The sequence below is a fragment of the Triticum urartu genome, chromosome 4A (assembly GCF_056163025.1).
Source record: "Triticum urartu cultivar PI428250 chromosome 4A, HENAU_Tu73, whole genome shotgun sequence".
In the NCBI taxonomy this organism is placed as follows: Eukaryota; Viridiplantae; Streptophyta; class Magnoliopsida; order Poales; family Poaceae; genus Triticum; species Triticum urartu.
In genome coordinates this window covers 511973332-511988022 of record NC_141876.1, presented here as the reverse complement: position 1 = coordinate 511988022, position 14691 = coordinate 511973332, and positions in this window count along the sequence as shown.

Here is a 14691-nt window from a genome sequence, read left to right as displayed (position 1 = left end):
GGAGCATCAAGTGTGGATGGTCAACCAGGCGACTAGTTTCAAGAAGAAGGGCAAAGGGAAGAAGGGGAACTTCAAGAAGAACGGCAAGCAAGTTGTTTCTCAAGTGAAGAAGCCCAAGTCTGGACCTAAGCCTAAGACTAAGTGCTTCTACTGCAAAGGGACTGGTCACCGGAAGCGGAATTGCCCCAAGTATTTGGCGGAGAAGAAGGATGGCAAAGTGAAAGGTTTATTTGATATACATGTCATTGATGTGTACCTTACTAATGCTCGCAGTAGCGCCTGGGTATTTGATATTGGTTCTGTTGCTAATATTTGCAACTTGAAACAGGGGCTACGAATTAAGCGAAGATTGGCTAAGGACGAGGTGATGATGCGCGTGGGAAATGGTTCCAAAGTCGATGTGATCGTCGTCGGCACGCTACCTCTACATCTACCTTTGGGATTAATTTTAGACCTGAATAATTGTTATTTGGTGCCAGTGTTAAGCATGAACATTATATCTGGATCTTGTTTGTTGCGAGATGGTTATTCATTTAAATCAGAGAATAATGGTTGTTCTATTTATAGGAGTAATATCTTTTATGGTCATGCACCATTGATGAGTGGTCTATTTTTATTGAATCTCTATAGTAGTGATACACATATTCACAATATTGAAGCCAAAAGATACAATTTTAATAATGATAGTACAACTTATTTGTGGCACTGCCGTTTAGGTCATATTGGTGTAAAGCGCATGAAGAAACTCCATGATGATGGGCTTTTGGAATCACTTGATTATGAATCACTTGATTCTTGCGAAGCATGCCTCATGGGCAAGATGACTAAGACTCCGTTCTCTGGAACAATGGAGCGAGCAACAAACTTATTCGACATAATACATACAGATGTATGTGGTCCGATGAGTGTTGATGCTCGTGGTGGGTATCGTTATTTTCTGACCTTCACAGATGATTTGAGCAAATATGGGTATATCTACTTACTGAAACATAAGTCTGAAACATTTGAAAAGTTCAAAGAATTTCAGAGTGAAGTGGAAAATCATCGTAACAAGAAAATAAAGTTTCTACGATTTGATCGTGGAGGTAAATATTTGATTTATGAGTTTGGTCTTCATTTGAAACAATGTGGAATAGTGTCGCAACTCACGCCACCAGGAACATCACAGCGTAATGGTGTGTCTGAATGTCGTAACCGCACTTTATTAGATATGGTGCGATCTATGGTCACTTACTGATTTACCGCTATCGTTTTGGGGTTATGCTTTAGATATGGCTGCATTCACGTTAAATAGGGCACCATCGAAATCCATTGAGATGACACCATATGAATTGTGGTTTGGCAAGAAACCCAAGTTATCATTTCTTAAAGTTTGGGGCTGCGATGCTTATGTGAAGAAGCTTCAACCTGATAAGCTCGAACCCAAGTCGGCGAAATGTGTCTTCATAGGATACCCAAAGGAGACTGTTGGGTACACCTTCTATCATAGATCCGAAGGCAAGATATTCGTTGCTAAGAATGGATCCTTTCTAGAGAAGGAGTTTATCTCGAAGGAAGTGAGTGGGAGGAAAGTAGAACTTGATGAGGTAATTGTACCTTCTCCCTTATTGGAAAGTAGTTCATCACAGAATCAGTTCCAGTGATTCCTACACCAATTAGTGAGGAAGCTAATGATGATGATCGTGAAACTTCTGATCAAGTTACTACCGAACCTCGTAGGTCAACCAGAGTAAGATCCGCACCAGAGTGGTACGATAATCCTGTTCTAGAGGTCATGTTACTTGACCATGACGAACCTACGAACTATGAAAAAGCGATGATGAGACCAGATTCCGCGAAATGGCTTGAGGCCATGAAATCTGAGATGGGATCCATGTATGAGAACAAAGTATGGACTTTGGTTGACTTGCCCGATGATCGGCAAGCAATAGAGAATAATTGGATCTTCAAGAAGAAGACTGACGCTGACGGTAATGTTACTGCCTACAAAGCTCGACTTGTTGCGAAAGGTATTCGACAAGTTCAAGGAGTTGACTACGATGAGACTTTCTCACCAGTATCCATGCTTAAGTCTGTCTGAATCATGTTAGCAATTGTCGCATTTTGTGATTATGAAATTTGGCAAATGGACGTCAAAACTGCATTCTTTAATCGATATCTTACAGAAGAGTTATATATGATGCAACCAGAAGGTTTTGTCGATCCAAAAGGTGCTAACAAAGTGTGCAAGCTCCAGCGATCCATTTATGGACTGGTGCAAGCCTCTCGGAGTTGGAATATACACTTTGATAGTGTGATCAAAGCATATGGTTTTATACAAAATTTTGGAGAAGCCTGTATTTACAAGAAAGTTAGTGGGAGCTCTGTAGCATTTCTGATATTATATGTGGATGACATATTGTTGATTGATACGTCTTCAACGTATCTATAATTTTTGATTGTTCCATGCTATTATATTATCAACCTTGGATGTTTTATCTGCATTTATATGCTATTTTATATGATTTTTGGGACTAACCTATTAACCTAGAGCTCAGTGCCAGTTTTTGTTTTTTCCTTGTTTTAGAGTATCGCAGAAAAGGAAAATCAAATGGAGTCCAATTGACCTGAAACTTCACGGAACTTATTTTTGGACCAGAAGAAGCCCACGGAGCATCGGAGATGGACCAGAAGAGTCCCGGGCTGCCCACGAGGGTGGGGGGTGATACGTCTCCAACGTATCTATAATTTTTGATTGTTCCATGCTATTATATTATCAACTTTGGATGTTTATGGGCTTTATTATACACTTTTATATTATTTTTGGGACTAACCTATTAACCTAGAGCCCAGTGCCAGTTTTTGTTTTTTCCTTGTTTTAGAATATCGCAGAAAAGGAAAATCAAACGGAGTCCAATTGACCTAAAACTTCACGAAACTTACTTTTGGAAGGAAAGCAATCCGGGAGACTTGGAGTCCACGTAAGGGAAGCAACGAGGAGGCCACGAGGCAGGGGGGCGCGCCCACCCCCCTGGACGCGCCCTCCACCCTCATGGGCCCCTCGTGGCTCCCCTGATGTACTTCTTCCGCCTATATATCTCCATATACCCTAAAAATATCCGGGAGCACAATAGATTGGGAGTTCCGCCGCCAGAAGTCTCCGTAGCCACCGAAAGCCAATCTAGACCCGTTCCGGCACCCTGCCGGAGGGGGAATCCCTCTCCGGTGGCCATCTTCATCATCCCGGTGCTCTCCATGATGAGGAGGGAGTAGTTCTCCCTCGGGGCTGAGGGTATGTATCAGTAGCTATGTGTTTGATCTCTCTCTCTCTCGTGTTCTTGAGGTGATACGATCTTGATGTATCGCAAGCTTTGCTATTATATGTGGATCCTATGATGTTTCTTCCCCCCTCTACTCTCTTGTAATGGATTGAGTTTCCACTTTGAAGTTATCTTATCGGATTGAGTCTTCAAAGATTTGAGAACACTTGATGTATGTCTTGCCATGCGTATCTGTGGTGACAATGGGATATCACGTGATTCACTTGATGTATGTTTTGGTGATCAACTTGTGGGTTCCGCCCATGAACCTATGCATAGGGGTTGGCACACGTTTTCGTCATGATTCTCTGGTAGAAACTTTGGGGTACTCTTTGAGGTTCTATGTGTTGGTTGAATAGATGAATCTGAGATTGTGTGATGCATATCGTATAATCATACCCACGGATACTTGAGGTCACATTGGAGTATCTAGGTGACATTAGGGTTTTGGTTGATTTGTGTCTTAAGGTGTTATTCTAGTACGAACTCTAGGGCTGTTTGTGACACTTATAGGAATAAGCCCAACGGATTGATTGGAAAGAATAACTTTGAGGTGGTTTCGTACCCTACCATAATCTCTTCGTTTGTTCTCCGCTATTAGTGACTTTGGAGTGACTCTTTATTGATGTTGAGGGATAGTTATGTGATCCAATTATGCTATTATTATTGAGAAAACTTGCACTAGTGAAAGTATGAACCCTAGGCCTTGTTTCCTAGGATTGCAATACCGTTTACGCTCACTTTTACCATTTGTTACCTTGCTGTTTTTATATTTTCATATTACAAAAACCTTTATCTACTATCCATATACCACTTGTATCACCATCTCTTCGCCGAACTAGTGCACCTATACAATTTACTATTGTATTGGGTGTGTTGGGGACACAAGAGACTCTTTGTTATTTGGTTGCAGGGTTGCTTGAGAGAGACCATCTTCATCCTATGCCTCCTACGGATTGATAAACCTTAGGTCACCCACTTGAGGGAAATTTTCTACTGTCCTACAAACCTCTGCACTTGGAGGCCCAACAACGTCTACAAGAAGAAGGTTGTGTAGTAGACATCAAGCTCTTTTCTGGCGCCGTTGCCGTGGAGGTTAGCGCTTGAAGGTATATCTTTAGATCTTGTAATCGAGTCTTTTAGTTTCTTGTTTTAGCACCAGTTTAGTTTGTAAAAGAAAACTATAAAAAATGGAATTGAGTTTGCCTCATACGCTTCATCTTTTTAATATCTTTCGTGAGTATGATGGAAAGGAAAATTGTGCCAAAGTGTTAGAAGAATAATGCATTAAAATGTTTGGCACTAAATATTTGAATGATGAGCATGATTGCAATGTTGTTAGTACGAATTCTTTGAATATCCATGATACTAATGATGATTGCACTAGTTATGATGAAAATGTCTCCTATAAACATGTCAATTTTTGTGGAGTGCATTGGGTTTGTAAGTACACACCAAATAGGGAAGATAGATATTGCAAGAGGCATAAGTACTTAGAAACTAAATTGTTGCAAGAAAGGCTAGATTATTGTGCTGAAAATTTAAATTTTCTTGGCCATACTTGTGAGTTTTGCAATTAACGTGGTCATTTAACTATCCGATGCAAATTGTTTCATGATCTAATCGTGTCCAAAAATTGTGATGACTTGATTTCCCTTGCACATTATAATGAACTTAGTTTGCTTATGGGCTACGAAGAAATGAAACGAATAACTAACTATCTTCCAGAATTTTCCCGTTACAAACTTCTTGGTTTTGATCTAGAGGAAATTTATATGTATTGTGCAGTGAATTGCATTGAAAATCCTTATATTGCCAATTACATAAAGAAAACAAAACAAATAGAAGATGAAGAGAATACTAATGAAAGGGAAGAGACTTCCCAATACCCTCCTATTATTCCTTATGATGAATCAGGTAACGAGGAGTAGCCTCCTATTCAACCAATCTCATTAATAAGGAGCTCCAAAAAGAGGATTGAACCCACACATGATGTGGTGAAGAAGAAGAAAAGAAAAAGGAAGAGAGGTAAAAAGATATCTCCCCCAAATAATGCTGCTCCTATTACTATTGTGCCTCATGGAAATATAACTGTGGAAAATAATGATACTTCTTATGATCTTGAAAATCTTTTTCGCACTTGCTTGGAAGAATATGATAATTGCTATACTATTGGTGCTATCCATACGATTAATGACGAGAGTGATTATGCTTATGATATGAAAAGGCCCAAGCTTGGGGATGCTATGTTTGATGAAGATAGTGTTTTTGAGAATATATTTGCTGCAATTAATGTTTTTCCCAAGCTTGGGGATGCTACGTTTAATGAAGATGATATTTTTAGTCTCCCAAGTTTTGATATGCAAATTTATAATGATGATAGCATGCCTCCTATTGTGATGATACTTATGCTATAAAAAGTAGTGATTATATTTATAAAACTTGTCATGATTATGATTAACCCTTTTCTGAACATTACTTTTTTAATGTGGAAACAAGTTATAGTATTCGAGTCTCTTATGATGCTCTCACTATTCATGAGAAGAATTTTGCTTGTGTGGAGAGTAATGAAATTTCTATGCTTGTAGATCATGAAAAGAATGCTTTAGGTGCTGGTTACATTGTTGAATTCATTCATGATGCTACTGAAAATTATTATGAGGGAGGAACATATGCTTGTAGGAATTGCAATAAATATCAAGTTTCCTCTCTATGTGCTTAAAGTTTTGAAGTTATGCTTGTTTTGCTTTCCTATGCAAGTTGATTATTGTTCCAATAAGTTGTTTGCTCACAAAATCCCTATTCATAGGAAGTGGGTTAGACTTAAATGTGCTAGTCATATTCTTCATGATGCTCTCTTTATGTTTCAATCCTTATCTTTTATGTGAGCATCATTGAAATCATCATGCCTAGCTAGGGGCGTTAAACTATAGCGCTTGATGGGAAGCAACCCAATTTTATTTTTGTTCCTTGCTTTTGTTCCTGTTTAGTAATAAATAATTCATCTAGCCTCTGTTTAGATGTGGTTTTATGCTTTTAATTAGTGTTTGTGCCAAGTAGAACCATTGGGAAGACTTGGGGAAAGTCTTTGCGATCATGCTGTAAAAAACAGAAACTTTAGCGCTCACGAGAATTGCTGCCATTTTTTTATTGGAGAGTGCTATTTAGTTAATTCTTTTTGAATATGATTGATAGACAAATTACTCAGGTCCACCAATTTATTTGAGAATTTTATGAGTTCCAGAAGTCTGCGTTAGTTACAGATTACTACAGTCTGTTCTGTTTTTGACAGATTCTGTTTTCGATGTGTTGTTTGCTTATTTTAATGAATCTATGGCTAGTAAAAGAGTTTATAAACCATAGAGAAGTTGGAATACATTAGGTTTAACACCAATATAAATAAAGAATGAGTTCATTATAGTACCTTGAAGTGGTGTTTTGTTTTCTTTCGCTAACGGAGCTTACGAGTTTTCTGTTAAGTTTTATGTTGTGAAATTTTCAAGTTTTGGGTAAATATTTGATGGACTATGGAATAAGGAGTGGCAAGAGCCTAAGCTTGGGGATGCCCAAGGCACCCCAAGGTAATATTCAAGGACAACAAAGAACCTAAGCTTGGGAATGCCCCGGATGGCATCCCCTCTTTCGTCTTCGTTCATCGGTAACTTTACTTGGAGCTATGTTTTTTATTTACCACATGATATGTGTTTTGCTTGGAGCGTCATTTTATTTTATTTAGTTTTGCCCGCTGTTGGAATAAAATACCAAGATCTGAAATTCTTAAATGTTAGAGAGTCATCACATAATTACATAACTATTCAACTACTCATTGATCTTCACTTATATCTTTCGGAATAGTTTGTCATTTGCTCTAGTGCTTCACTTATATCTTTCTACAGCACGGTGGTGGTTTTCTTTTATAGAAATAGATGAACACTTATGCTTCACTTATATTATTTTGAGAGTCCTAAACATCATGGTAATTTGCTTTGGTTATGAATTTAGTCCTAATATGATGGGCATCCAAGAGGGATATAATAAAAACTTTCATATAAAGTGCATTGAATACTATGAGAAGTTTGATACTTGATGATTGTTTTGAGATACGAAGATGGTGATATTAGAGTCATGCTAGTTGAGTAGTTGTGAATTTGAGAAATACTTGTGTTGAAGTTTGTGATTCCCGTAGCATGCACGTATGGTGAACCGTTATGTGATGAAGTCGGAGCATGATTTATTTATTGATTGTCTTCCTTATGAGTGGCGGTCGGGGACGAGCGATGGTCTTTTCCTACCAATCTATCCCCCTAGGAGCATGCGCGTAGTACTTTGTTTCGATAACTAATAGATTTTTGCAATAAGTATGTGAGTTCTTTATGACTAATGTTGAGTCCATGGATTATACGCACTCTCACCCTTCCACCATTGCTAGCCTCTCTAGTACCGCGCAACTTTCGCCGGTACCATAAACCCACCATATATCTTCCTCAAAACAGCGACCATACCTACCTATTATGGCATTTCCATAGCCATTCCGAGATATATTGCCATGCAACTTTCCACCGTTCCGTTATTATGACACGCTCCTTCATTGTCATATTGCTTTGCATGATCATGTAGTTGACATTGTATTTGTGGAAAAGCCACTATTCATAATTCTTTCATACATGTCACTCATGAGTCATTGCACATCCCGGTACACCGCCGGAGGCATTCATATAGAGTCATATCTTGTTCTAAGTATTGAGTTGTAATTCTTGAGTTGTAAGTAAATAAAAGTGTGATGATCATCATTATTAGAGCATTGTCCCATGTGAGGAAAGGATGATGGAGACTATGATTCCCCCACAAGTCAGGATGAGACTCCGGACGAAAAATAAAAAAGAAGAGAAAAAAGAGGCCATAAAAAAAGAGAAGGCCCAAGAAAAAAAATGAGAGAAAAAGAGAGAAGGGGCAATGCTACTATCCTTTTACCACACTTGTGCTTCAAAGTAGCACCATGATCTTCATGATAGAGAGTCTCCTATGTTATCACTTTCATATACTAGTGGGAATCTTTCATTATAGAACTTGGCTTGTATATTACAATGATGGGCTTCCTCAAAATGCCCTAGGTCTTCGTGAGCAAGCGAGTTGGATGCACACCCACTTAGTTTCTTTTTGAGCTTTCATACACTTATAGCTCTAGTGCATCCGTTGCATGGCAATCCCTACTCACTCGCATTGATATCTATTAATGGGCATCTCCATAGCCCGTTGATACTCCTAGTTGATGTGAGACTATCTTCTTTTTTTGTCTTCTCCACAACCACCATTCTATTCCACATATAGTGCTATGTCCATGGCTCACGCTCATGTATTGCGTGAAGATTGAAAAAGTTTGAGAACATCAAAAGTATGAAACAATTGCTTGGCTTGTCATCGGAGTTGTGCATGATTTAAATATTTTGTGTGATGAAGATAGAGCATAGCCAGACTATATGATTTTGTAGGGATAACTTTCTTTGGCCATGTTATTTTGAGAAGACATAATTGCTTGGTTAGTATGCTTGAAGTATTATTATTTTTATGTCAATATTAAACTTTTGTCTTGAATCTTATGGATCTGATATTCTTGCCACAATAAAGAGAACTACATGGATAAATATGTTAGGTAGCATTCCACATCAAAAATTCTGTTTTTATCATTTACCTACTCGAGGACGAGCAGGAATTAAGCTTGGGGATGCTGATACGTCTCCAACGTATCTATAATTTTTGATTGTTCCATGCTATTATATTATCAACCTTGGATGTTTTATATGGATTTACATGCTATTTTATATGATTTTTGGGACTAACCTATTAACCTAGAGCCCAGTGCCAGTTTCTGTTATTCCTTGTTTTAGAGTATCGCAGAAAAGGAAAATCAAATGGAGTCCAATTGACCTGAAACTTCACAGAACTTATATTTGGACCAGAAGAAGCCCACGGAGCATCGAAGATGGACCAGAAGAGTCCCGGGCTGCCCAGGAGGGTGGGGGGCGCGCCCACCCCCTGGGCGCTCCCCCTGCCTCGTGGACAGCCCGGAGATCCCCTGACCGACTTCTTTCGCCTATATATATCCATATACCCTAAAAACTTTGGGGAGCACAATAGATCGGGTGTTCCGCCGCCAGAAACCTCCGTAGCGACCGAAAACCAATCTAGACCCGTTCCGGTACCCTGCCAGAGGGGGGAATCCCTCTCCGGTGGCCATATTCATCATCCCGGTGCTCTCCATGACGAGGAGGGAGTAGTTCTCCCTTGGGGCTGAGGGTATGTACCATTAGCTATGTGTTTGATCTCTCTCTCTCTCTCTTGTTCTTGAGGTGATACAATCTTGATGTATCACGAGCTTTGCTATTATAGTTGGATCTTATGATGTTTCTCCCCCTCTACTCTCTTGTAATGGATTGAGTTTTCCCTTTGAAGTTATCTTATCAGATTGAGTCTTTAAGGATTTGAGAACACTCGATGTATGTCTTGCACATGCTTATCTGTGGTGACAATGGGATATCATGTGATCCACTTGATGTATGTTTTTCTGATCAACTTGCGAGTCCCGTGACCTCGTGAACTTATGCATAGGGGTTGGCACACGTTTTCATCTTGACTCTCCAGTAGAAACTTTGGGGCACTCTTTGAAGTTCTTTGTGTTGGTTGAATAGATGAATCTGAGATTGTGTGATGCATATCGTATAATCATACCCACGGATACTTGAGGTGACATTGGAGTATCTAGGTGACATTAGGGTTTTGGTTGATTTGTGTCTTTAGGTGTTATTTTAGTACGAACTCTATGATAGATTGAACTGAAAGAATAGCTTCGTGTTATTTTACTACGGACTCTTGAATAGATCGATCAGAAAGAATAACTTTGAGGTGATTTCATACCCTACCATAATATCTTCGTTTGTTCTCCGCTATTAGTGACTTTGGAGTGACTCTTTGTTGCATGTTGAGGGATAGTTATATGATCCAATTATGTTATTATTGTTGAGAGAACTTGCACTAGTGAAAGTATGAACCCTAGGCCTTGTTTCCTAGCATTGCAATACCGTTTGTGCTCACTTTTATCATTAGTTACCTTGCTGTTTTTATACTTTCAGATTACAAAAACCTTTATCTACTATCCATATTGCACTTGTATCACCATCTCTTCGCCGAACTAGTGCACCTATACAATTTACCATTGTATTGGGTGTGTTGGGGACACAAGAGACTCTTTGTTATTTGGTTGCAGGGTTGTTTGAGAGAGACCATCTTCATCCTACGCCTCCCATGGGTTGATAAACCTTAGGTCATCCACTTGAGGGAAATTTGATGTTGTCCTACAAACCTCTGCACTTGGAGGCCCAACAACGTCTATAAGAAGAAGGTTGTGTAGTAGACATCATTGATCAAAAATGATACTGAATTTCTGAATGGCATAAAAGGATACTTGAATAAGAATTTTTCAATGAAATACCTCGGTGAAGCTGCTTATATATTGGGCATCAAGATCTATAGAGATAGATCAAGACGCTTAATTGGACTTTCACAAAGCACATACCTTGATAAAGTTTTGAAGAAGTTCAAAATGGATCAGTCAAAGAAAGGGTTCTTGCCTATGTTACAAGGTGTGAAGTTGAGTCAAACTCAATGCCCCACCACTTCAGAAGATAGAGAGAAAATGAAAGTCATTCCCTATGCCTCAGCCATAGGTTCTATCATGTATGCAATGCTGTGTACCAGACCTGATGTGTGCCTTGCTATTAGTTTAGCAGGGAGGTACCAAAGTAATCCAGGAGTGGATCACTAGACAACGGTCAACAACATCCTGAAATACCTGAAAAGGACTAAGGATATGTTTCTCGTTTATGGAGGTGACAAAGAGCTCGTCGTAAACGGTTACGTCGATGCAAGCTTTGACACTGATCCGGATGACTCTAAGTCGCAAACCGGATACATATTTATATTAAATGGTGGAGCTGTCAGTTGGTGCAGTTCCAAGAAGAGCGTCGCGGCGGGATCTACACGTGAAGCGGAGTACATAGCTGCTTCGGAAGCAGCAAATGAAGGAGTCTGGATGAAGGAGTTCATATCCGATCTAGGTGTAATACCTAGTGCATCGGGTCCAATAAAAATCTTTTGTGACAATACTGGTGCAATTGCCTTGGCAAAGGAATCCATATTTCACAAGAGAACCAAGCACATCAAGAGACGCTTCAATTCCATCTGTGATCAAGTCAAGGAGGGAGACATAGAGATTTGCAAGATACATACAGATCTGAATGTTGCAGACCCGTTGACTAAGCCTCTCTCACGAGCAAAACATGATCGGCACCAAGACTCCATGGGTGTTATAATCATTACTATGTAATCTAGATTATTGACTCTAGTGCAAGTGGGAGACTGAAGGAAATATGCCCTAGAGGCATTAATAAGTTGTTATTTATATTTCCTTATATCATGATAAATGTTTATTATTCATGCTAGAATTGTATTATCTGGAAACTTAGTACATGTGTGGATACATAGTCAAATAGAGTGTCCCTAGTATGCCTCTACTTAACTAGCTCGTTTATCAAAGATGGTTAAGTTTCCTAGCCATAGACATGTGTTGTCATTTGATGAATGGGATCACATCATTAGAGAATGATGTGATGGACAAGACCCATCCATTAGCTTAGCATAATGCTCGTTTAGTTTTTCTGCTATTGCTTTCTTCATGACTTATACATGTTCCTCAGACTATGTGATTATGCAACTCCCGAATACTGGAGGAACACCTTGTATGCTATCAAACGTCACAACGTAACTGGGTGATTAGAAAGATGCTCTACAGGTGTCTCCAATGGTGTTTGTTGAGTTGGCATAGGTCGAGATTAAGATTTGTCACTCCGTGTATCGGAGAGGTATCTCTGGGCCCTCTCAGTAATGCACATCACTATGAGCCTTGCAAGCAATGTGACTAATGATTTAGTCACATGATGATGCATTATGGAACAAGTAAAGAGATTTACCGGTGACGAGATTGAACTAGGTATGATGATAGCGACGATCGAATCTCGGGCAAGTAACATACCGATGACAAAGGGAACAACATATGTTGTTATGCGGTTTGACCGATAAAGATCTTCATAGAATATGTAGGAACCAATATGAGCATCCAGGTTCCGCTATTGGTTATTGACCGGAGATATGTCTCGGTCATGTCTACATAGTTCTTAAACCCGTAGGGTCCGCACGCTTAACGTTCGATGACGATTTGTATTATGAGTTTCGTGTTTTGATGAACCGAAGTTTGTTCGGAGTCCCGGATGAGATCACGGGCATGACGAGGAGTCTCGAAATGGTCGAGACATAAAGATTCATATATTGGAAGGCTGCATTCGGACACCGGAATGGTTCGGGTCGTTTCGGATAAGTTTCGGAGTACCGGGGGTTACCGGAACCCCCCTCCCCGGGAGGTTAATGGGCCACCATGGGCCTTAGTGGAGACGAGAGAGGGCCGACTAGAGGTGGCGCGCGCCCCCCTTGCCCAGTCCGAATTGGACCAGGGGAGGGGGCGGCGCCCCCCTCCTTCCTTCTCTTCTCTTCCTTCTTCCCTTCTTCTCCTACTTGGACTAGGAAGGGGGGGGACCGAATCCTACTTGGACCGGGAGTCCAAGTAGGATCCCACCCATGGCGCGCCCCCTAGGGCCGGCCACCTCTCCTCCCCCCTTTATATACGTGGGAGGGGGCACCCCAAAGACACACCAAGTCTTCTCTTAGCCGTGTGCGGTGCCCCCCTCCACAGTTACACAGCTCAGTCATATCGTCGTAGTGCTTAGGCGAAGCCCTGCGCCGGTAACTTCATCATCACCGTCACCACGCCGTCGTGCTTACGGAACTCTCCCTCAGCCTCAATTGGATCAAGAGCTCGAGGGACGTCGTTGAGTTGAATGTGTGCTGAACGCGGAGGTGTCGTACGTTCGGTACTTGGATCGGTTGGATCGCGAAGACATTCGACTACATCAACCACATTACTAAACGCTTCCGCTTTCGGTCTATGAGGGTACGTGGACACACTCTCCCCGCTTTTTGCTATGCTTCTCCTAGATAGATCTTGCGTGATCGTAGGAATTTTTTTGAAATACTACGTTCCCCAACAACAGCAACACAGAAGATTTCTGGGCATGGTACCTAGATAAGAAGGGTAGGTTTTCAGTGTCATTGGCCTATAAGTTTTTGCAGTAGACAAAGCTTCGGTGCGAGGAATGGCTGCAAGGCACAAGTGGATCATCCAATGTCCGGTGAGATGAGAAATCATGGTGTTCTCTTTGGAAACTACAGGTACCATCGAAGCTCAGAATCTTTCTGTGGCGGCTTGCTCACCATTCCCTCCCTACCAATGATGTTTTGAAGAAACGTTGTCCAAGATGCGTGCCCTCTCTCTGTGGATGTCAGGACTCATGGCGACATGCCCTTGTTTCATGCACTATGTCCAGGTGTATTTCGGCTCTATCGGATGATTATTTGGTCTCACAGATGACAGGTAATTTGGATCCCAATGCAGGTTGTGTCTGTTCGAGTTGAGCGACACTATGGACCACACGAGCTTCACGAGGATGGCCATCATGCTATGGTCCATATGGCATGCCAGGCGAAAAGCAGTCTATGAATCCATCTTCCAATGCCCACAACAGACAATATCTGTTGTTGACAAGTTTCTGTCGGATTTGGGGCAGTCTTTGGTGAAACAAGACCATGGAGGATCAACTGCTACGACACCGGTACAACCACAACGTCGGCTTCCGTCCCCAGTTGGAAGCGTGAAAATCAATGTAGACGGAGCTATCGCTAGAAGGCGTAATGGGGGAGCAGTGGCTGCTATTTGCCGAGACCAAACGGGCTTATACCTAGGGTTGTCGGCAGTGTTTTTCCAAGGAACCAATGACCCTCAAATCCTGGAGACATATGCGTGTCAGGAAGCACTCGCACTAGCAGATGACCTAGCTGTGAGAGCCTTTTCTGTCGCATCCGATTGCCAAGGAGTGGTGGATGACATAAACAGGGGGACTGGAGGTCCAAATGCAGTGATCATACATTAGATAATGAACCATTGTAATAGTTTTATTTCATGTTCTTTCATTCATGAGCGTAGGAACTTTAACTTTAAGGCTCATAATCTCGCCAAGTTTACTTGTAACCTAGCCGTAGGTAGACATGTGTGGTTGGGCAATCCCTATGACCCAAACCTTGTACCTATGACCTACACTTTGAATGAATAAAGCCGGCAAGAATTCTCAAAAAAATAAGTGCGAAAAGCCACTTTGCTAGGCTAGTGGTCGTGGTACATAAGTAGGGCGACTTTTCTTAAGGTGAAACAAGCCACACTTTTTACTGGTTA